A 23,516-nucleotide genomic window follows, 5' to 3' on the forward strand; every position below is an offset into this window, starting at 1 on the left:
GGCCATTTGGCACCAGGCGGTTTCTTTTACTCCAGCTGCCTGTGAAGAGCGCGGTTGCCAGGCAACCAAGTCCCAGGCTCTCTTTGTGCCCGCATCAGGCTAGGAAATTTGGAGGTTTTAAAAGCTGTTGTCTATTGCAGACAACTTATACCGAAATGCCTTTAGGTTTTTTGGACTGTTTCTTAATTCCTTATAGTAAAACTACATTCTGTCTCCTAATTTTCTCTCTTTTGTAGAAGAGACTGTTTAAAGTGTACGTGGCTATATTTCCACAGGAAAATATCAAGACCTTGACTTCAAAATCAGAAGTAATTTACATTTTAAAAGAGGAGCAAATGAGCATCACAGCTGCATTTCATATGTTCCTTCCTGTCAGCTTAATTTCTTTCATTTTCTTTTCTCCTTCTTTGCTTTTTAAATTTTTATTTGCTTTCCTCTCTTCTTTTCCCCCCTTCATTCCACCCCACTTAGACATATGCTTCTTTTATCTCTTTCTTCCTTATTCTATCCAGTGACATGAACTCTGTGTTATTTATGCATTCGTCTTTAATCAATTGCTCATCCAATGAATGTGAAGTGAATCCAGCTTTTCTTTACAACCTTCCTAGTTTATACTTTCTTCTTACTTCGAACTCCTTTTCTTTTTTTTTTTTCTAACCTGTGGCTAGGGAGGACCATAGGGAGATAACTGACAGAATATTTCCAGTTGTTATTTAGGCTTGTCTTGTTCCTGACAGAGAAACCTGCACCATTACTCTGTGAGCCTCCCAGTGTGGTCTCTCTGCTTGTATGGTAGCCCTCTTGGCACATTCCATTAACCTTGAACTCACAGAGTTCTCTGAGGTATTTTGGGCCTACATCAATGTAGGACATTCTCTAACATATTTGATAGTATGAAGATATTTCATAGAAGATTGTTCAATTTAAAAAGACATGAAAAGGATATGCTTCCTTTTGTTCTTTTTCTCTGAGTCTGGCAATGGCTCAAAATAAATGAGAGCAAATTGGTCTGGCCATGCTTTTACTATCCATGCTGGACTCTGGTGCTGTGCTGCAAAGGGAAACACCTGGTAATGAGCCAAAAAAAGAAAAAAAAAAGGAAGTCAGAGTTCTTCTGGAAAGATGTACACTCAAGACAGCAATGCATTTCAAACTTGGACACTTTCTGGTTCCCTCTACCTTCTCTCTACCCTACCCCCCAAAACCACCCAAAACAACACCAAAAACATCAACAAATCCTGGTGTTTCTTTATCACTGTGAGAGTTAACAATTAGCATATGGATTTTCATTTATTTGCTCACTAAATATTTATTATGATATGAAAGTAGACCTACTTGACATCATTGCCTGAAAATCCACTGTTGTAGATAAATTTATCTGTTAAAACTGTTAAAATGAAAAATGGGCTTAATTGTTAATACAATTTATTGTTGTGATTTTGAGTGAGTAGTTATGCAATCAATAATATATATATATATATATATATATGTATATATATATATATTTCTGGAATTTATACTAAAAACTACTCTCCCTTTATACTCGGTGTTGGGGTCATCCATATATTTGCTATGAAAAACATAACAGAAGTGTATTCTTTTCTATATGATAACATCAGAGTACTGTATTATAGTAGGCCAGAAATAGATGGTATGGGGTTTAATGTGTGTTTGATCTCTAGCTAGCTTTTTGACTTTGGGCAATTTCCTTAATCTTGGTCTCAGTTCCCTTTTCTGTAAAGTTGTGAGGTTGGAGTAAATACTCTCTGAGATATATTCTGGTATTAAAATTCTATTATTGAATTTGAAAACCACTAAAGCTTTCAGTGAGTCTGATTTAGGAGAGGAATGATACAACTTTTTTTTAAGCTGGTAAAGTTTTTCAGTGAAAAAAGTATTTAAAACCTCCTTGTATTTGTTAATTGAGCTATTTTTTACTTAGATGTGCAAGTTCAAAATTTAGATGTGTTTTTGACTCCATAGCCAGTGGTTAAAAAGTGCAATTTCTGGAGATGGCCTATGCTTCATCATTTTGAATTTGTGGAACATGGGCATGTTCTGTAATGTCTTTGTGCTCAGTTTACTCATCTGTCAATAGGAAGTAATAACAGCACCTGTAACAGGGATTTTGTGAGATTATTCAGGTAAACTCTTAGCAAATGACTAGAACATTAACATATTCTTGGTATGCTCTGCTGTCACCAGCTATCCCAGGCTATTATCACTCCATACTTTATTAGTGTAATAATAGCCTCCTGGTTTTAAAATCTCTTCCTTTAAAATCTATTTTATGCATTCGTCCCAGCTTACACTGCCCAAAATATAATTCTCATAATTCCCCTCCCCTGGTAAAAACTATAGCAACAGATTTCCAATGCAACCATAACCTGGCATTTAAGACTTTCATTAATATATTGGTTCAATTTGTCTTCCCAGTTTCATTCCATTACTTCCTCATATATAAAGGCTTTGCATGAATGGAACTCCCCAAATGTCTCTGAGAACAAGTGCTCTGCTCATCTGTGTTATGCAATTAGGAGCAGAGGTTATGATGCTACTTTATACCCCAGTATCAATCCAGGACCTGGAACACAGTGGGCAGGCGATGCTTGTTGAAATGAGCAGCTTCTTCTAATACTATTTTCCTCCCAGAAATTCTCTATTCTTATCTTTACCTACATAACACCTATCCTTCAAGGTCCCATTCAAATATCATGAGTTACTGCTATTCATAAGCCGCCTACTTCCTCTCATAGTAATATCATGTGTCTCTCTGGTAGCATTTATATTCTGCTGTGATTATAATTGTTTTTGTCATTATCTTATGTCCTAATTTTTCAGTGGCATTGAGAGCAGTGTACTATGTCTTATTCAATTTTATTTCCTGCAATGCCTAGCATTTGGCTTTGACTGTGTTAACTGCCAGTGGCCAGTTGTGGAGTCAATGGACATGACTAACAGAATAATATTATTCATTGTTTCGTCTTCATTTTTTAAAAAGTGACCCTATTTCCATAGAAGCAAATTTACATTCCTTGTCTCTCCATATCCACTCACATCCTCTCTATGTAACATGACTTTAGGGAACTGTTGAAGTCCTACTGGCCTTCTTATTATTCCATGGACATACCATATTCATTCTTAACCCCCTCCCTTTGCTAATGTTTCCTTGGCCTGAGTGCAGTCCTGTCTTCTTTTTCAGCTTTCCAAGCCTTATTTCAGGTCCCAGCTCAGTTCCTGATTTTTCCATGGAGCAGTCCATGTTTATTTCAGCAATGTTTCTTCTCTTTCACAACTGAAAGGAGAAATTAATACACTTAATTTCATACTTAGTCATACAAAGACTTCCCCCCCAAACCCAGAACAATTAAACTGGAAGAGAATTTAAAAGTGCGGTACTACAGGTGTGCCTAGGTGGCTCAGCTGGTTAAGCATCCAACTCTTGATTTTGCTCAGGTCATGATCTCATGGTTTGTGGGATTGAGCCCTGTGTCAGGCTCTGCACTGGCAGTGTGGGACCTGCTTGGGATTCTCTCTCTCCCTCTCTCCCTTTTCCCCTCCTCCACTTGCACTCTCTCTCTCTCAAAAATAAATAAATAAACTTAAAAAAGGGTCATACTACAGAAATTCTAATATGGAAACTTGAGAGGGGCTGTTTCCATATTAACCCACTTATATTATCTATGTTATCAATATTATATTATCTATACAGATTATCATTCTTGACTACTTGTTTGTAAGATGGTTAAGCAACTGAATCACCTCTAGCAAATAGTATGACTTTTTATATATAAGTGCTGATCATATGTTAATTCAATAGAAAAATATGGCTTACATTTGCATCTTATTTTTCATGTGTTTTAGTCTTCTAAGCCAATTAGATATTAATTAGGTCCTTGTGGGAGAGGTCAAATCTAGAACTCTTTGGATTTCCTATGTTAGCAAACATAATGCTGATTGTGCTGGAGATTTTGACACATGAACAATATTCATTGTTGGATGGGACCTACCTGCCAAAATGCCTGGTTTACTTTAAATTTATTTCATAATACCTGGCACTCTAACTTCATTCCATTTTTCCTGGTCTATTGGCTCTAAGTTACTGCCATACTTACACTTTTTCTCTGCTCTATTGCCTTCTAATTTACTGTCACACTTACTGGACTTCCCAGTAAATAAGGCAACTAAAACTCTATCATTAGAGACTTACACAGATACATTCTGGGGGGTAGGTACACAGGGTGGGAGAGGATTTATTCTTTATATCACATTCATGCTATTTTCGCCTTTTGACAGAAGATGAAAATGGGGTATAGTATAAATATTTGTTGAGTGGTCATATAAAGAGTAGTGTGCTAGACCATTTATACACACTATCAAGTTTTCTCTTCTCAACAAGTCTATGTAGTTGGTGGTACTAAGCTACATTTATAGTCATGAAAACTAAAGTTAAGAAAGAAGTAATTTACTCAAGTTTTTATCCTTGAACTTGATCTCCGGTCTGTCTGATACTAAGGTCCCCACTAACAGAAGGAAATAAGACAGTGGATCTCCAACTTTAATAAGCAGAAAAGCCACCCAAGGACCTTCTTAAAATACATATTACTGGGATCTATTCCAAAGAGTCCAATTTGTTAGGTTTCGGGTAAAGCCCAGAAATGTTTATTTTAACAAACATAAAAAAGGGTTCATTTGGAAAAATTTTGACATAAGGAGTAGTTACAATAACAATAGTATTAATATCAATAACAACTATACAACGTGTGGATCAACACCACATTGTCTACCAATCACTGTACCACATTACTATTCCTCAGACATTGCGTTAAGTATTTATAACACATTTGTCATTTAATTCTCATGGCCACCTTAAGAAGTATATATTATTATCATCTCCCTTTTATGTGGGGAGGGAGCTATGGTCAGAGAGGTCACATAGTTAGTAAATGGTGGAAATAGTCTGGCTACAAAGCTCATGTCCACAACTCTAGGAAAGGGGCAGCCAAATGAAAGGAAAACCAGGGAGAATGCTATGACAGAGCCCAAAGGAAGAGTGCACAAAAGCAGAAGATGTCAGTGCCAGAGTTAAATGGGATAGGTAATGAGAAGCATTCCCTGGATTTGTAAATGAGGAGGTCATTGCTGATGTTAGCAATGTCAGCTTGAGTAAAAAGATTGAGCAGTAATGGGAGTAGTAAGGCAGAATGTACAGAGTTAAAGAATGAATGGAAGATGTAAAAAAATAGCTTAAATCCTCATTTTATGAGTTCCAATAAAAGGTAAGGGAATGAGGAGGGATTGTTTTAGGGAGAAATGCAAATTAGGTGAGCATTTTAAAAAATATGGGATAGTCATGAAAATATTAAGAAAAAAGGAGCAATGAAGAAAGTGGATAAGGATCAAAAAGGTAAAATTAATGACAGCTCTTTGGAGAAGATAGGATAGATTTGTTAGCTTTGTTTAGAAGCACTTATTTTTCTGGGATAGGAGGGAATAGGGTAAAGAGGAGCACAGCTATGGATACAGGTGTAAGTATTTGGTAGAGAGGCAGACATGGGCATTTACAGATAGTGCAATGGAACGTTAAAGTAGCTCATGTGTGATGGATTTTATTTTTTGCATTGGGAAAATTAATAGTGCCTTCAAACAAACTGATGAAGATTTAGTATAGCTATTGTGGGGAAATAGAGTCAGCACTGATTAGAAATATATAAAAGGATTGCTGTGGGGTTAAAAGCCCAGTTGAGGGGAAAAATAATATATTGTAATAGTATCAATATGCATGACTGTGTAGTTTTTCTTCAGTGGTGATCAGTGGAGGGAGAGAACTAGACGCCAGGACTGGGCTCATCTTAGCTTAGGGATTTAGTAAAAGCACATAATGTGGGCAACAATGTCACGTATCTGAAGGTGTTGACAATAGGCGTGGTGAAATGAAGGACTTTGAGGCTGGAATTTAAGGAAGACAGTGAAACTTATGGACCTAGAGGTAAGGGTGACCAAGGAATTGGGTTTGAAAGAGAGGTAAATTAGTACATGGTAAAAATAGTGAAAGAACTGGAAAAGTATGCAGTTGTGGGCTCAAAATGGGAATGAATGGGATCAATTGTATTTTAGTATATATGGCAGCAACCTGACAGGAGTGTGGTTTTTTAGCTCCCACGATCCAATCTATCTTTCTCTTACTTTTCAGGAAATCTGAAATCCTAAAGTCAAAGGACAAGGTCTAATTTTGGCTTTGTGTTGTCCTTTCAGGTACTGTAAATTTTATAATTACCTGGACCTTTGTTCCCTATGTCTCCATTACTATCAATTCCACTATCAATTATTCTTTGTTAGTCAAATGAGGAATGAGAAGTATTTATTCCTGCAATTTCTAGAATAATTATTGTGATGTGTAGGGCCATCCATCTGTTTCACCTGGAGAGCATGTTAAAAATGTACATTTCTGGCCTTTCACCAGACGTACTGAATCAGAATCTCTGTGGGAGTAGTTCCCAAAGAATATTTATTTTTATGAAATTCCATAAGAGATTCCGACTCTCATGACTGTTTTAGGAGATGACAGTTTCAATTGGGCAGAGTTCATTAGATTTTTCTCCCTTGACTTACAATTCATATTCGCTACGTTTTTGCTGTTGTCTCCTATTTGTGGAGCATTAATGCTGCTGGTGAGCTTTAAGGTTGGGGTGGAGAGGCAAGAAAGCAACAATTCAATCTTGAAATTGGTGCATTTTGTAATTTTCTTTCTTACACACAACCTCTCTTACCCACATTTGGAAAAAGCAAAACCAAAAGAGAGATCAAGGTGGAAGAGATTTATAGAATTAGAAACTTGACAGAAGGACTCCAAATAGTAGAAATGATTACAAGTAAAAAGTGTTTTAGAGGTTGGGTATGTGTAGAGAATGAGAGGCGAATGAAAGTTTTATTTCAGAGAAATGTGTTATTGACGGTGACCACAGATATACTATGTTGCTTTCATCTGCATTAAACATCTGGTAGATGGCCACATATTTGAAACCTACTGCCCTTGTTATATTTTATTGTTTTGGTAGTTCTGTGATCATTAATAATAAATGGTTTCTCTTGCCACTGAACTCTTGTGTCATTAGATATTCTACACTGAAACACTTTTAGTTTACAAACAAGAAGAAATCTTATTTTTGGTATCCTGGTACCTAGAGGCAAGTAGAACATATATGATTTTTTTCGGTATCTGCTGACAAGTTTTCAAGGAACAAAGGCACAAGGCTGCATCTCAAGTCTCCCGTCAGTGACATAGCAGTCAGGCTTCTGTGTATTGGGGCTATGAATCATACAACAAATGAACAAACTTGTAGATGAAAAAGTTCATCACTTGATAATATTACATGGTGAAATCATAAGCCATAAGCAATGAAAATATTTTTGAAAATATTTTGGGAAGGAACTACATCTTAGATATATTGTCTTTATATTTGTAAATTGTGTTTTATTATATCTTGATTAATGATTTCAGCTTAACCTAATACAAAAGTTCTTTCTCCCCATCTCTCTTTTTCTCCTTCATCTTCCTCTTCTTCTTCATCTTCTCCTTCTCCTCTCCTTCTCCCTCTTCTTCCTCCCCCAGCCCCTCCTCTTTTTTCTATTTCTCTGCTCCCCCCCCCTTTCTGCTATACCACTCCAGCGCTCTTCCCTCTGTTTCTCTGTGTATATAGGCTTATTGGCATGTTTGTTACTTCATGTTAGAAATCTTACTACAGAAAAAATTGCTAGTGTAATAATGGGAAAACTCAAGATTGCATAATCTGAATAACATTAACAATATGGAACACACCTTTCTTTGATTAAGAATAAATGGCTGGCTGTCAAAGACCATATAAATTATTCTTTACTTGATAAGAATCCATAAGTTAAGTTTCAATATGAACCATGTACATTTCATCTCCCTGAAATGAATTACCATCATCTTGTCCCTTCTGCTTCGAATCCTAGTGCTCAGGTGCATGGACTGTCTATATTCAGGCTGTGCTGCATGGCAACATCAAATGTTACCATTCCATTACTTCTACAAACACTATTTTGAATTTTTCATACTCTCCAGTGGGGGGAAAATTTAGGTTTGGGCTAGAAGAGTCAATATTAGTTTATTCACTTAATAAATTCTGTCCAATATTAACTGTTTTTTTTTTTAAATGAATGTATAGCCTTTCTTGTCTGAAATCCACAATCCAGTTACCCTATTCAGTTTGGACTTTGGCTAATAATACTCATAGTCTGCCCCTAAGGTATGTCTCTTGGATTTGTTCATATTTTAGGAATTATGCTTATCTCAGAAGTAACTAACCCTTGCCCTTGACCTTGTTTCCATTTTCTGATTCTAGATCTAAGCCCAACTTGATGTTCTTTCAGTACTTTGGCCCCAGTGTTCTCTGATCTGAATTCCAAGGCCATCAATGAAACTATGCCATACAGCTCTTTGTTTCAGTCCCAGTACATCTGACTTTGTACTCACTCTGTAGTCCTTTCTTACATTACAGCCATCCACCTTCATTTATGTGTGATTACTTCATACCTCAGTGATGGAAACATTCTCCTAAATTGCCTCTGTGATACTCTTCACTGAATCCATTGTCTATATTATTGCCAAATTAATAATCCTAAAAATACACTCATTGTGGTACATTCCCTCGTGAAAAAACTTCATTGGCTCTACAATGCTTACAAAATGAAATTGATAATCCTTAGTTCACCATTTTATGTCTTCATTCACAATCTGTGCTCTACTTATTTTTCCAGCCTTATCTTTAGTTATCTCCCTACACAGCTTTAACTCTTTCTTGACGTTGCTGAATTATACCTTTTGCTTTTTTATTTATTATATTCTTTCTCCTAAAAATATCCTCCCTCTCTAATTCACTTATGGAGATCCTACTCATTTTCTTAGGTTCAATTAAATTGTATTTCTTCCATGAGATTTTCTTAATCATTCTTGTAGGACCTTATCTCTTTTATCTAAATTCTTGTGGGTATGTTTTACTTATTTGGTACTCACAAATATTACTGTAGCTGTCTTGAAACATAGCATATCTACTCAAGCAGATAGAAAAACCTGAACAATAGAAACTGTTTCTTATATATCATGTATATCAGAGGTTTGGGTATAATAGATACATGAAAAGTATTTTTTAATGAAAAGTAATGACAAATACATCCAAACAAAATACCTTCATGAGATAGTGAATAATAAATTAAAGATAACGATAATCATCCTTAAAGTATGAGGGTTGAAATTCATTGGTCTTTAAGACCATTTCCATGTGCCCATATAATCTCAGTAGGAGTATATTTAACTTTCAAAACTAATTCTAAGCATACCATAACACTTAAATAGAGTTCACAAAAAGGAGTACTCTCTTAATTTATATGGAAAGTAATGCTAGAACACCTTAGGACTTAACGCTAACTAGAAGTCAGATTTAGCTTTATTATGTGTAAATGAACAACAAAAAAATCTCCTTAAAAACAACAAAAAACCCCCCACATCTAGCATTTGGCTTACAGACTCATTCATTCCTTTATTATTATTATTTTTTTTGTTCATCTAAAAAAAATACTTGTTGAGCATTGACCATATGAAAGCCAGTGAACTTGGAACTAGGGATATGATGACAAACTGTTTCCTGGGCCATACTGAATCTGGGAAAAATTAAAGTATTAAAGTTTCTCACATGGAGGGAAAATACATTTGTATTACAGAGAAAGACAAGAGAATATGGACTTATTTGGGGAGATGGATGACATATTATACAATTTTATAAATTCTTCAAACAGGTTAAACATCCACTATGTGCCATGGACTATGTTAAGTGGTAAGTGTAGGGCAGCTGTTACAGACTTCATTACTGTTCACTAATTCATCTTCCTTTCCCTGTCATGGAGGAGAGTATACTTCACCATTCTATTGATTTTGCACTTGCCCCTGTGATTGCTTTGACCAATGAAATGAGGGCGGGAGCAACTGTGTGACCATTCTTAAATAAGGCTTAGGAATCCACCATCCATTTATTTCCTCTTGCTTTATTGCTTTTTAAAACATTTTTAATGTTTAATTAATTAATTAATTTATTTATTTTGAGAGAGACAGAGCACGAGCAGGGGAGGGTCAGAGAGAGAGAGGGAGACATGGAGTCCCAAGCAGGCTCCAGGCTCTGAACCGTTAGCACACAGCCTGACAGGGGGCTTGAACTCACAGGACAGATCATGACCTGAGCTTCAGTCAGACGCTTAACCAACTGAGCCACCCAGGCACCTCTCTTCTTGCATTATTGTCATTTTCCATTAAACTATACTGCATGATGTCAGTGTTTCTTCAGCCTTGGTTCCAGAATGAGCAATATGTGGAGCAGATACAAACTTACGCAGCCTAGAGTTATGCTTAGCCAAGCCCAGCTGGGTCCAGTTGGGTCAAGCTGTAGTCAACACAAAATGGTGAAGAAGAAATAGATTTGTTGTTTTAAGACTCTAGGTTTGGTTGGTTGTTAATGTGTCAAAAGTTAATGCAGCAGTGAATAAGATACCGTGTCTAGTGGAGAAGAAAGACATTAAATAGGTAGTTACAAATCTTCTTTGTATTTTGAGGAAATGGAGTGTTTCCACAAGTATGTATAGCAGGTTATTACATTATTCTGGGGGAAGAGAAAAATCTGGGGTGGCTACTATTTATATATAAATCAATATAATTGACTGGTCATTATTTAGTATGTGTCACCCCAACTTCCATTAGAGAACAGATGCACCTGTGGGAAACTATATACTGGTAAAATCAGATGCTATATTCACAACAGGAAGCAATTGTTATTTTTACCTTATGTAGTATGTCTACACAGTAATATATTAATAAAGTACTAAAGGGATCCAATTCTGTATTTTCACTTAACATCAAATTCTTATAGCTTGTTTATGACAGGTAATTTCTATATGACAGGCACAAACTTATTCTGTAGTCATAGAGAATATTTCTCTTAAATTATAGATCAGAGAATTTAGATTGGTTTCGTTCTCAGGATGACCTAGCCAATACTTCATTTTGCAAGACAAGCAACTGGGGTCCACAGAGGCAAAGTTACTTTCCTAAGTCTCCCATTGGAGTTTAGGAAGGGTCATATATGCAGGTCTGGTATGCTGATATCTGGATCATAATGTCTATAACATTGACAAAACTGTTTTTCTCATATAATTGTTTTTGGATGAATTTTAAAGAATTTTAAAGAGTTGATTATAAAAATTCCAAGTTCCTATATTGATTCAATTTAGAGGCAAGAAGTACATTTTAGAGGCTGAAAACTTTTATTAACTGTAGGGCAAAGAGTTTATTTAATCTATCTATCAAATTTCCTGACATTTTCCTGACAATCCTGGTCACAATATAAATTTTTATTTATTGTATGCTTCATAATCTATCATTATATAATTATTTGTGTGACCATCTATTAATGTATATCATTTGTATAATTTTTCTTTTAGGGTCCATTAAAGCAGAGACAATGTGTCCCCGGTAAGGAGCACAGTACTTGACACATGGTAAGTACTTAATACATTTTTGTAGGATTAATGAACAATCTATCATCCATTCCACTCAAGCAGAATGATCATGCTTCATCATATGGTGTAAAGTATGTCCTTGCTAAATGATCTCTTGCTGCCAAATTGTCACCAGAATATACCAGTTTTTCATGAACTCTGAAACAAATGGATTGCCTTTAGCAGATTTTTGTTAACAGATCACATAATGAATATAACATTAAAACATAGTATTAATAATAGCAACAATAAAATCTAAATTGACACAAAATTATTTCATTAAAATTATTTTATTTAAGACGAAAATAAGGGTGCACAGTGGCTCATTAAATGAAGATCTATTCAAGTGGAATTAATAGAATTACTTTATAAAAGATTTTGACATTTGAATGACTAATGCTTAAGATATGGGGAACTAAAAAGGCAATAATGCCTCTGATTTGCTATCTTGATATTTAGAAGAAATATCTGTTGTTTTTTTAGGGTGGCCTGATTGCCTAACTCCTATGTGTTGTATTATTGAGTTGTGTCAGAAAATAAAGTTTTAAAAAGAATAATATAGAATACTTATTTTGCCAACATTTTTGGGATTCCAGGGCTAAAAGGATAAGAGGAAAGGGAACATCTGCATACAGCTGAGTAACTGCATTCCTACTCTTTTTTTAATTTTTTTTTTATTTTTTGGGGGCTCCTGGGTGGCTCAGTCGGTTAAGCGTCCGACTTCAGCTCAGGTCACGATCTCATGGTTTGTGAGTTCGAGCCCCGCATCGGGCCCTGGGCTGATGGCTTGGAGCTTGGAGCCTGCTTCCGATTCTGTGTCTCCCTCTCGCTCTGCCCCTCCCCCGTTCATGCTCTGTCTCTCTCTGTCCCAAAAATAAATAAACGTTAAAAAAATTTTTTTAAGAAAAAAAAAATTTTTTTTAATGTTTATTTATTCTTGAGACAGCGACAGAGCGTGAACAGGGGAGGGGCAGAGCGAGACGGAGACACAGAATCCGAAACAGGCTCCAGGCTCTGAGCTGTCAGCACAGAGCCAGATGCAGGGCTTAAACCCATGAACCGTGAGATCGTGACCTGAGCAGAAGTCAGACGCTTAACCGACTGAGCCACCCAGGTGCCCCTGCATTCCTACTCTTGATGTATGGGAGTTACCAGCTCCCCAAAGGATCTAAACTCTATTTTTTATTTTTATTTTTAGTTTCTGCTGTTTGACCTTCTGGATTCTCTAAGAAATTACTGTTTACTCTAAGAATGGACTGTTTAAGAATGGACTGTTTAAGAATGGTGTGAGGCCCAGGTCCCCTGTGTGGCGCAGTCAGTTAAGCGTCGGACTTTAGCTCAGGTCATATTCTTACGGTTTGTGGGTTCGAGCCTGAGTTGGGCTCTGTGCTGACAGCTCAGAGCCTGGGGCCTGCTTTGGATTCTGTGTCTCCCTCTCTCGCTGCCCCTCCCCTACTTGCTCTCTCTCTCTCTCTCCCTCAGAAATAAACATTAAAAAAAAATTAAGAATGGTGTGAAGCCCTTTGGCATCCAAGTTACAACAACATATAGCAAAACTCAAACCAACCAGAAGGTTTTATTGTCAAGTCAAAGTGGTATGTATATACTTATAATTGTAAAACAAAAGTATGTCTTGCAGTTTCTGAGGAGGCCACCAACAAATAACGTCTCTCTTTTCCACGTAATTACTAAATGATTGGAGGAATGAAACAAATGAGTAAATATGTCAGGCAAGATATCGCCTTTGTCACTGCTAGAGGTCAGGGTGCAGATTGTGGCTCTAGGTCCATTAGCCAAATGGGCCTGCCACCAGGATCCAAGGATTTGGGCAACCTCATCCATTTACAGAAAGCACTGGACTTGGGGTAGATCTCATTTCACCACACTCACCGGAGCTGACTGCTGTACCACTTCCAGCATGAAAGAGTGAAGGAAGATGCATGGTCTCTGCAGGGGACTGGCTTTGAGAGACACAGGAGGATAGAGGATATCTAGTTATTCTTCTTACGCTTCCAGTCAGAAACTTCACCCCATCTTCCTAGCAAGGAAGTGAGTAACAACAGCAACAGCAACAACAAAGTTAGCAGAATTACATTAATTGAGCTCTCTAAACACCAAGAAGGTGAAGAATACAGGGAAGCTTGCCGGGTTAGATGTGATGGAAATGTCTTTAGTAGCAATATACTAAAGTTCCTCTCCCCAAAGAAGCAGAGACAAAATTAGATGCCACATCTTACCCTTTTAAGAATAAAAAGGCCTCAGTCAAAAGTGAAAAGTAAGAACGATTTCTGGCAAAAATATTTATTTTGATATGGACAACAGGACTTGGAATCCTTCTATAAAAGAACAGTGACCTCTTGAAAATCTATTGAAGGTCAAAAAAAGCCAACTTCATTCACTTTTAAAAAGAAGAGGTATATTTAAAATATGTTCATCTAATTTTTAGAGTTGTTATCTATCATAAAAGAATTATATGTAATTTAATAATAATTGCATTTAATAAATTATACATTATTTATTGTAAAAAATTTGGGGAGTAGAAAACAAATGAAAGAAATGTGTCTTATTCATACTTCTCAGAAGAAGCTTGTCTCCATGTTTGTGTGTTTCTTTACAAGTGTTTCTATGTATTTTCACATTAGATCATACAGACTATGCAGTTTTTTTTTTAACTTTTTTTTTTTTAACGTTTATTTATTTTTGAGACAGAGAGAGACAGAGCATGAACGGGGGAGGGTCAGAGAGAGAGGGAGACACAGAATCGGAAGCAGGCTCCAGGCTCTGAGCCATCAGCCCAGAGCCTGACACGGGGCTCGAACTCACTGACCACGAGATGGTGACCTGAGCTGAAGTCAGATGCTTAACCGACTGAGCCACCCAGGCGCCCCCAGACTATGCAGTTTTATGATGTAAGAGTTCACATATATCTCATCTCTGGATAGGAAACTTATTCAGGTTTTAACGAAGAGACTTTCATGAAGGGGCTCTATAGAGAAGTGTGGTTAGGATTAAGGACAAGGGATGGTGGGCATCAGAGGCTAGCAGCAACAGGATGCTATTGGGTTCCAAGGGTGAAGGAAAGACATTGTGTTTTTCTGGAGCTCCGTGGAAACGGAAGTGACAAAGAATCTATATGATGCAGTTTGTACTAGTCATTTTCTCAGAGGACAGATTAAGGAAGAGAATGGGAGAGAATGGATCTGGCAGAATGGGGAGCAAATGGAGAATAATCAGCACATTAGTTATTAAAAATTGCTTATTAATAGATTTTTATGGCCATGTAATAATCTAAAATAACCATGCCATGTATTACAACCCCTCCTTTTTGATTGACACTTAGATTGTGTCCAGTGTTTTTGCTATTATAAACAACATTGCAATGCATAGATTTCTCTATTTCTCCAGTTTTCTTAGAGTAAATTCTTGGGATTTTAATTATTACACTAAAAAGCATAAATGTTCTTAGGCCTCTTAAAACATGCTGACAGGGTTTTAAAGCTATATGTATTATTATTCCTCCAGCAATGTAAGAGTGTGCTTATTTTTACTGCACATTGTTGAGGATTGCATATTCCCATAAAAGTTATTTCTTACTTTGATGAGAAATTTTTCCAGAAAACCCACATCTGCATATTTAAAATTTTTTAATTAAAAAAATGTATTTTAGAGACCAAGAGAGAGAAAGAGTAAGCGCCAGACAAGAGGGGCAGAGGGAAAGAGAGAGAATCCCAAGCAGACTCCATACTCAGTGTGGAGCCCCTCTTGGGGCTTGATCCCAACACCGTAGGGTCTTGACATGAGCCAAAATCAAGAGTCAAACACCTAACTGACTGAGCCACCCGGGTGCCTCTCTGCATATTTTTAAAAGAAATCTTTGAAACTGCATCTTTTTAATTTTGTTACAATTTTTCCCATGTGCTTTTAAAATTTTAAAATTGTGTCAGCATGGTGAAGTGATAATAGTGTGTCATTGCTCTTTGTCACTGCTGTGCCAGTGTCACTGACTTAATAATTCCGTCTTTCCAGTGCTGATTTGGTTGCTTTCTTAATCATGTTGTGCATGGTTACATACAATGATATATGTTTTTGAGCTATCTGGTTTATTTCATATTCCACTCATTTTTTTTTTTTTTTTTTTTTTGCAATGTGATTGAAGCAGAGCAGCTCTAACACCAAGCTTTCCTATAAAATATTTGGACAGTGGGAAAGCAATAACATGTTCCTTAGTAGGAGGTTCAACACCTCCTTCTTTACCTTTCAGCTGTTCCTATCAACTTTAATGGTGATAATCATAAAATGAAAACAACAACACAATGAACAACAGCACCAGTGAGTGCTTACCACAGGCCAGGCATTAAGAAGAAGCTACCACATCAGCTCAAACCACAGCCACGATGCTTCTCTTCTAAGTCAGGAAGGAATATATTGGGAGGCTGGAGTCTTCATTACCAAATCTTGTTGATTCTACTTTCAAAGTTCTTCTTAAATTTCTCCACTTATTTCTACTCTCACTGCCACTGTCCTATTCAAGCAGTCATCTTTTTTGCTGGAGTAATAGAGCAGACATTTTCAGTTCTCAACTGATTTGGTTTGGTCTCTTAGTAGGCCTGCTCTTTAACTTATCTATTAAAGTTTTTAAAATTTCATTGACCATTTTTATTTCCAGAATCTCCATTTGGTTCCTTTTCAAATACATCTGTGGTTTTTTTTTTCCTCATAAAATGATCTTTGTTCTTCATGGATTCTCTTGCTTCCTTGATCTCTATGAATATTTTAAACATATTTTAAAAATCTCTTTCTGGTCTGTTTGATCTTTATTTCCTTAGTATAAAGTTTGAGTTCTCCATTTAAGGCTTTTCCTAAGCTTGTCTCCATTGGGAGTTTCATCTCTAAAAGGCCTGGACATTTCTTGGATTTTACATGTTGCCGTTTCATTGTTAGCAGGACCCGGTTGGGTCAACCAGTTTGGGACCTATATGCTAGTTTCTTATTCAAAGTCTCTGTGCCTTATGGATACTGTGAATTTGGGTCTTGTCTGTGTGCAAGATAAAGGCTTTGGTTCTGTATTGTGGAGGATAATTCCTTCTACTAATGGCCCAGGCAGGGTTTCTGTCTGCAAATTAGTTTGGAGTTTTTGTAGTTTCCGTGAAGACTTAGTTTCCAAGTCAGTTGGGTTAATATCCTAGGATAGGGATTGCAGGATGATGTGATAAGATTCTGGTAAGTTTTGTAAGAACCCTCCAAACTGTCTTCCAAAGTGGCTATTGGGTTTTGTGTTCCCACAAGCAATGAATAAGAATTCCTGTTGCTCCACATCTTTGCCAGTCATTGGTATTTCAAGTATTTTGAATTTTAGCCTTTATAAAATATGTAATGCCATCTCATTGTTTTGATTTGCATCATCTTAGTGACATGCCATTGAGAATCTATTCATATGCTTATTTGCCATCTGTATATTCTGAGGTGCCTATCCATTTCTTTTGCTCTTTTTTTTTTTTTCTTTTGCTCTTTTAAAAATTAGGTTGTTGATTTTCTTATTGTTGAGTTTTAAGAATCCTCTGTAGATTTTGGATGCAAGTCCTTTATCAGATATATGTTTTGCAAATATTTTCTCTGAGTCTATGGCTTGTCTTTTTATTCTTATAGCAATGTCTTTCATAGAAGTTTTTAAATTTAAAATTATTTTTAATTGTGGTAGAATACACATAACATAAAACTTACCATTTTAACCATGGGTTGCCATTTCACTTTGTTGTTTATATGCTTTGATGCCCAGAATTTTTTTATTTTATTAAAGTCTAATTTATCAATTTTTTTTCATGGATCATGCACTTAATGTTGTGTCTCAAAACTCATCACCAAACACAAGGTCACATAGATTTCCTCTCATTTTCTTCATGAAGTTATAATTTTGCATTTACATTTAGATCTATGATCTATTTTGAGTTAACTTTGTGAAAGGTGAAAGGCCTGTGTCTGTGTTCACCATTTTGCATATGGATGTCTAAATGTTCCAACACTATTTGTTGAAAAGGCTGTGCTTTCTCCATTGAATTGCCCTTGCACCTTTGTTGAAAATCAGTTTACTGTGTTTGTAAGTCTATTTTTTGTCTCTCTATTCTATTCTATTGATTTATGTGTCTATTCTTTAGCTAATACGATAATGTCTTGATTGTGGTAGTATATGGTAATCTTGAAATAGAGAAGTGTGAGTTCTATGATTTTTTTCTGCTTCTTTATTATTGTGTTAGCTACTCCACGTCTTTGCCTTTCTATATGAACTTTGGAATCAGTTTGTCTATATCTACAAAATATCTTTCTGGGATCTTGATTGAGATTGCATTTAATCTATAGATTAAGTTGAGAAGAATTGATATTTGAACAATATTGAGTCTTACTATCCATAAACAATATCTTTTTATCTAGTCCTTATACAGTATGCAAGGTAGAAAAATTCCATGTAGTTCTAAGCTTTTTTTTTTTTTTTTTAAGAAAGCCAAGTACTAGGTCCTTTTCTCAGGACAGCCTCAAATCTAATCCATACGCTATGTTAAAATGCATGTCTTAATGTGTATATCATGTCCTGACCACTTCCTAAACCATAGTTTCCTTCTAATAAACTCATTGATACATATCTGAATTCCTCAGAAGACTACATTTGTTTTTCTTGATTTAAGGTACTTTGCAGACTTTTTCTCGGGCCTCTTAAATTGATCCTTTCCCCTGAGATTTCTGCCTTCTTCTGGATACTCAACTTTAAATTTGAGTTTAGATGTCATAATCTCAGTGAGGAGTCTTCTGACTCTTCACTTAGGTTGAAGTTCCTCAGTTTACTCCCTGGTACTGGTATATTCTATTTCTCATAAACCAGGCATGAGAACCTGACATAATTTGGAAAGAGTACAAATCTTTATTTACTTGCATTTATTAAAATTTATTTTACAGAGCACACACAGTTACCAACATTCCTTCACAAAATCCTTTTTCCATCCTCTGCCAACACAAACCCCAGCTTTTTTAATATGCCTCTCTTCTTAAAACCATAAGAAAAACTCCTTTGAATCCAAGGAACTGTTAGTTTTGTAGTCAACACATTGTCTGTAGTTCAGTGTGTAAATTGACTTATTTACATTCTCTGAATTCCCATCAAAGAGCTAAAAATCATGACCTCAGACTTCCAGGGAAGATGGCAGAGTAGGAAGATCCTAAGATCACCTTGTCCCATGGATACAACTAGATAACACCCACTTTGGTGTAAATACCCAGGAAACAACCTGAAGACTGACAGGACAGATTCTTCACAGCAAAATGTCAAGAAGAGGCCACATTGAAATGGGTAGGAAGGGTAAAGATGCAGTCAGAAGGCAAACTGACATGCTAGACTATCTCCAGGAAGGAGGGATGCTGTGGGTACAGAGAGGAGAGGGGAGCAGACTCTACATGCAGCAGGTACCCACACTGGGGAAGACAAATCCCTATAATATTTGGCTTTGAAAACCAGAGTGGCCTAATGTCACAAGTTCTTACAATCAGTGAGGCTTAACACTTAGAACCTTAAAAATCAGTGAGCATGGCTCTGAGAGAGCCAGAGGTGATAAAAATTAAGTTTCTTCCTTTAAAGGGACAGTACAATGAACAGTCCTGCTGAGATATAGCATGGAAGAGGAAGTTTGAAAAACACTTGGGGTATACAGGAAGATATATTTACTAATATCAGAGCATGTGTTGGAAGGGCAGGGATCTTTGGGAGATGTCACCAAGAACAAAACAGCTGGTGGGCAACATTTCCTTCTCCTTCCCCCCAGCCTGGATACACGGACATCTGCCAGAACCAGCTCAGCACAAGCACTCTCTCCCCAGCTTCCTGCAGAATACCCTGCCACCATGTTCTCCTGTGGACAAGCTCCCTCCAACATACTCTTGGCAAGAGTCCATCAAAGCAGCACCACAAGCCTGGCATTGTGCAAGCAGCCCTGAGAAAGGCTAGTACCACTCCAAAGTGACTTCTGCCTCAGGGAGAGAGGAAGATAACCACATACACCAGTATGACTGTGGCCCCAGCAGTGGTGGTGGCAGACATCTGGTGTGACTGTAGGCCCCTCCCAGCAGGGAAAGATTCTCAAGGGACAACTCAGGAGAATGCCCTGGAATTTGGTACGACTGCAGGTCTGGAAAACACCTGATCTGACTAAACTCAAGTCCAAGGTAGCTCCAGACTGGCCCACTAATAATACAGGGACCAAACCCTGCCCACAACAGACAAAAAAAGTCATTACATGACTAGACTGCAAGCAAATGCAGCACAACCAGCACAACAGAAAGCATGCAACACACATAGGAGACATCAGAAGTGGTTCTGGCCAATGGGCATTACATTGCAGGGCACTGCAGGACCTCTTTTTCATAAGGCCACTACTTTTTTTTTTTTTTTTTTGGGATTATCTCTCCCTCTCTCTCTCTTTCTGCTCTTCCCTTGTTTGTGCATGCACTCTCTCTCTCTCTCTCAAAATAAATAAATAAACTTAAAAAATTATTAAAAAATTTAGAGTGCTATATGCATAAGATGTTACATCAACCTAATGGTAACCACAAATCAAAATCTGGTAATAGAAATACCAAAAATACAAAGAAAGGAATCCAAGTATATCACTAAAGAAAACCAGCAAGCCATGAGAGTAGAGAACAAGAGAATAAAGGAACAGAGAAGAACTACAAAAATAATCATAAACCATGTAACAAAATGGCAATAAGTACACACTTATGAATAATTACTTTGAATGTCGGTGGATTAAATGCTCCAACCAAAAGACATAGAGTGACAGAATGGATAAAAAAACAAGACCCATCTATATGCTGCCTCTAAAAGACTCATTGAAGATCTAAAGACATGTGCAGTAAGCTGGTGTAGTAATACTTGTATTGGACAAAATGGATTAAAACAAAGACTGTAAGAAGAGACAAAGAATAACACTAAATAATCATAAAGGGATCAATCTAACAAGAAAATATAATAATTTTAAATATTTATGCCTACAACATGAAGCACCTAAATACATAAAGCGGCTAATAACAAACATTAAGGAAGTAATGTATAGTAACTATAAAATAGTGGGGGATGTTAACACCCCACTGATATCAATGGCAGGTCATACAAACAGAAAATCAACAAGGAAACAGTAGTTTTGAATGACACATTGGACCACATGGATATAACAGATATATTCAGAACATTCTGTCCTAAAACAGCAGAATGCACATTCTTTTTGGGTGCACATGGAACATTCTCCAGAATAGATCACATATTAGGTCACAAAACAAATCTCAACAAATTCAAATAGATTGAAGTCATACCATGCACCTCTTCTGACCAGAATGCTATAAAACTAGAAGTCAACCATAAGAAAAAAAATGTGGAGGGGACACAAATACATGGAAGTTAAAGAACATATTACTAAACAGTGAAAGAGATAACCAAGAAATCAAAGAGGAAATTAAAAAATACATGGAATATAATTTTACCTTCCATACAAACCAAAAAATACAAATTAAAATGAAAACACAATAGTCCCAAATCTTTGGGATGCAGCAAAAGCAGTTCTAAGAGGGAAGTTTATGGCAATACAGGTCTACCCCGAGAAGCGAGAAAATCTAAAATAAACCACCTAATCCTAATCCTAATCCTAATCCCAATCCTCCTTTAGGAGCTAGAAACAGAAGAACAAACTAAACCCCAAACCAACAGTAGGAAAGAAATAATAAAGATTAGAGCAGAAAGAAATGAGATAGAAAGTAAAATCAATCAAACAAACAAACAAAAATCTAATTGAACAGATCAAGAACCAGGAGCTGGTTCCTTGAAAAGTTCTACAAAATTGATAAAACATTATCAAGGTCATCAAAGAAAAAAAGAGAAAGGGCTCAAAGAAACAAAATGAGAAATGAAACAGGAGAAATAACAGCTGACACCACAGAAATACAAAGGATTATGAGAGAATATTATGAAAAACTCTATGCCAACAAATTGGACAACCAAAAAGAAATTGATAAATTCCTAGAAACATATAACCTCCCAAAACTGAATCAAGAAGAAATAGAAGATTTGAACAGACTGATATCCTGCAATGAAATTGAATCATTAAAAAACTCTCAACAAACAAAAGTCCAGGACGGCCTCACAGGTGAATTCTACCAAACATTTAAAGACTTAATACCTATTCTCTTCAGAGGCACTTGGGTGGCTCAGTCAGTTAAAGGTCAGACTCTTGATTTCAGCTCAGGTCATGATCTCATGGTTGTGAGATTGAGCCCTGCATTGTACTTCACGCTGAGTGTGGAGTCTGTTGGGATTGTATGTCTCCCTCTCTCTTTGCCCCTACTCTGCTCATGCCCTCTCTCTCTTTCTCTCTCTCTCTCTCTCTAAAAGTAAATAAATAAACTTAAAAAAGTACCTATCCTCCTCCAACTATTCCAAAAAGTAGAAGAGGGAGGAAAGCTTCCAAATTCATTCTATGAGGCCAGCATGATACCCAAACCAGATAAAGACATGACAAAAAAGAGAACTACAGGCCACTATCTCTGATGAACATAGATGCAAAAATCCTCAACAAAATATTGGGCAAAATGAATCCAACATTACATTTAAAAAATAATTCACCACAATCAAATAAGTTTTATTCCTGGGATTTGGTCACAAATCAATCAGCATGATACATCACATCAACAGAAGAAAGGATAAAAACCATATAATCATTTCAATAGATGCACAAAAAAGCATTTGACAAAGTACAACATCCATTCATGATAAAAACCCTCAACTAAGGAGGTTCAGGGGGAACTTACGTTAACATAATAAAGGTTAAATAATAAAAACCCACATCTAACATCATATTCAATGGTGAAAAACAGAACTTTTACCCTAAGATCAGGAACAAGACAAGGATGTCTGCTCTTACAACTTTCATTCAACATAGTACTAGAAGTCCTAGCCACAGCTCTCAGACAACAAAAGAAATAAAAGGCATCCAGGGGTATCTGGCTCAGTCAGTTAAGCATCCAGCTACAGATCAGGTCATGATCTTGTGGTTCAGGAGTTCAAGCCCCGCGTAGGCTTCTGTGCTGACAGCTTGGAGCCTGGGGCCTGCTTCTGATTCTGTGTCTCTCTCGCCCTCTCTCTCTGCCCCTCTCCTATATGTGCTCTGTCTCTCTTTCAGAAATAAGTAAACATTAAACAAAATTAAAAAGGAAATAAAACGTATCCAAATTGGTAAAGAAGAAGTAAAGCTTTCACTATTTGCAGATGACATAATACTATATATTGAAAACCCTAAAGACTCCACTGAAAAACTACTAGAATTAATGAATGAATTAAATTGAGTAAGGATGCCAGTCACAAAATCAATATACAGAAATCCATTGCACTTCTTTTTTTTTATTAAATTTTTTTTTTTAGTCTTTATTTATTTTTGTGAGAAATTGCACAAGCAGGAGAAGAACAGACAGCAAATGAGACACAGAATCCGAAGCAAACTTCAGGCTCTGAGCTGTCAGCACAGAGCCGGACTAGGGGTCCATCTCAGGAGCTGTGAGATCATGACCTGAGCCGAAGTTGGCCACTTGACAGACTGAGCCACCCAGGTGCCCCTCCATCGTACTTCTATACAGTAACAATGAAGTAGCAGAAAGAGAAATTAAGAAAACAGTCCTGTTTCCAATTACAGCAAAAATAATAAAATACCTACAAATAAACTTAACCAAAGAGTTGAAGACCCATGCTCCAAAAAGTATAAAACACTGATGAAAGAAATTGAAGATGGCATAAACGAATGGAAAGACATTCCTTGCTCATGGGTTGGGAGAACAAATATTGTTAAAATGTCAGATATTAGGGGGCGCCTGGGTGGCTCAGTCGGTTAAGCGGCCGACTTCGGCTCAGGTCATGATCTCGCAGTCTG

General features: G+C 36.7%; 1 long non-coding RNA gene across 3 annotated transcripts in view; it reads left to right on the forward strand.

The window, feature by feature from the left end:
* Window positions 1-6,190: 6,190 nt before the first annotated feature.
* Window positions 6,191-23,516, forward strand: part of LOC109263433 (uncharacterized) — a 143,690-nt gene continuing 126,364 nt past the window's right edge. Inside the window, exons 1-5 of one of the 3 annotated variants that reach the window (XR_002078208.2) lie at window positions 6,191-6,255; window positions 8,190-8,270; window positions 9,742-9,854; window positions 11,509-11,565; window positions 19,371-21,817. This is a non-coding gene — a long non-coding RNA (uncharacterized LOC109263433). Of the gene's footprint in view, window positions 6,256-8,189; window positions 8,271-9,741; window positions 9,855-11,508; window positions 11,566-19,370; window positions 21,818-23,516 lie in introns of those variants that run through there. The other 2 variants (XR_002078207.2, XR_008422951.1) reach the window with 2 other exon arrangements.

This window comes from Panthera pardus, unplaced genomic scaffold (genome assembly GCF_024362965.1).
Source record: "Panthera pardus isolate Hobbes unplaced genomic scaffold, ASM2436296v1 HiC_scaffold_17, whole genome shotgun sequence".
NCBI lineage: Eukaryota > Metazoa > Chordata > Mammalia > Carnivora > Felidae > Panthera > Panthera pardus.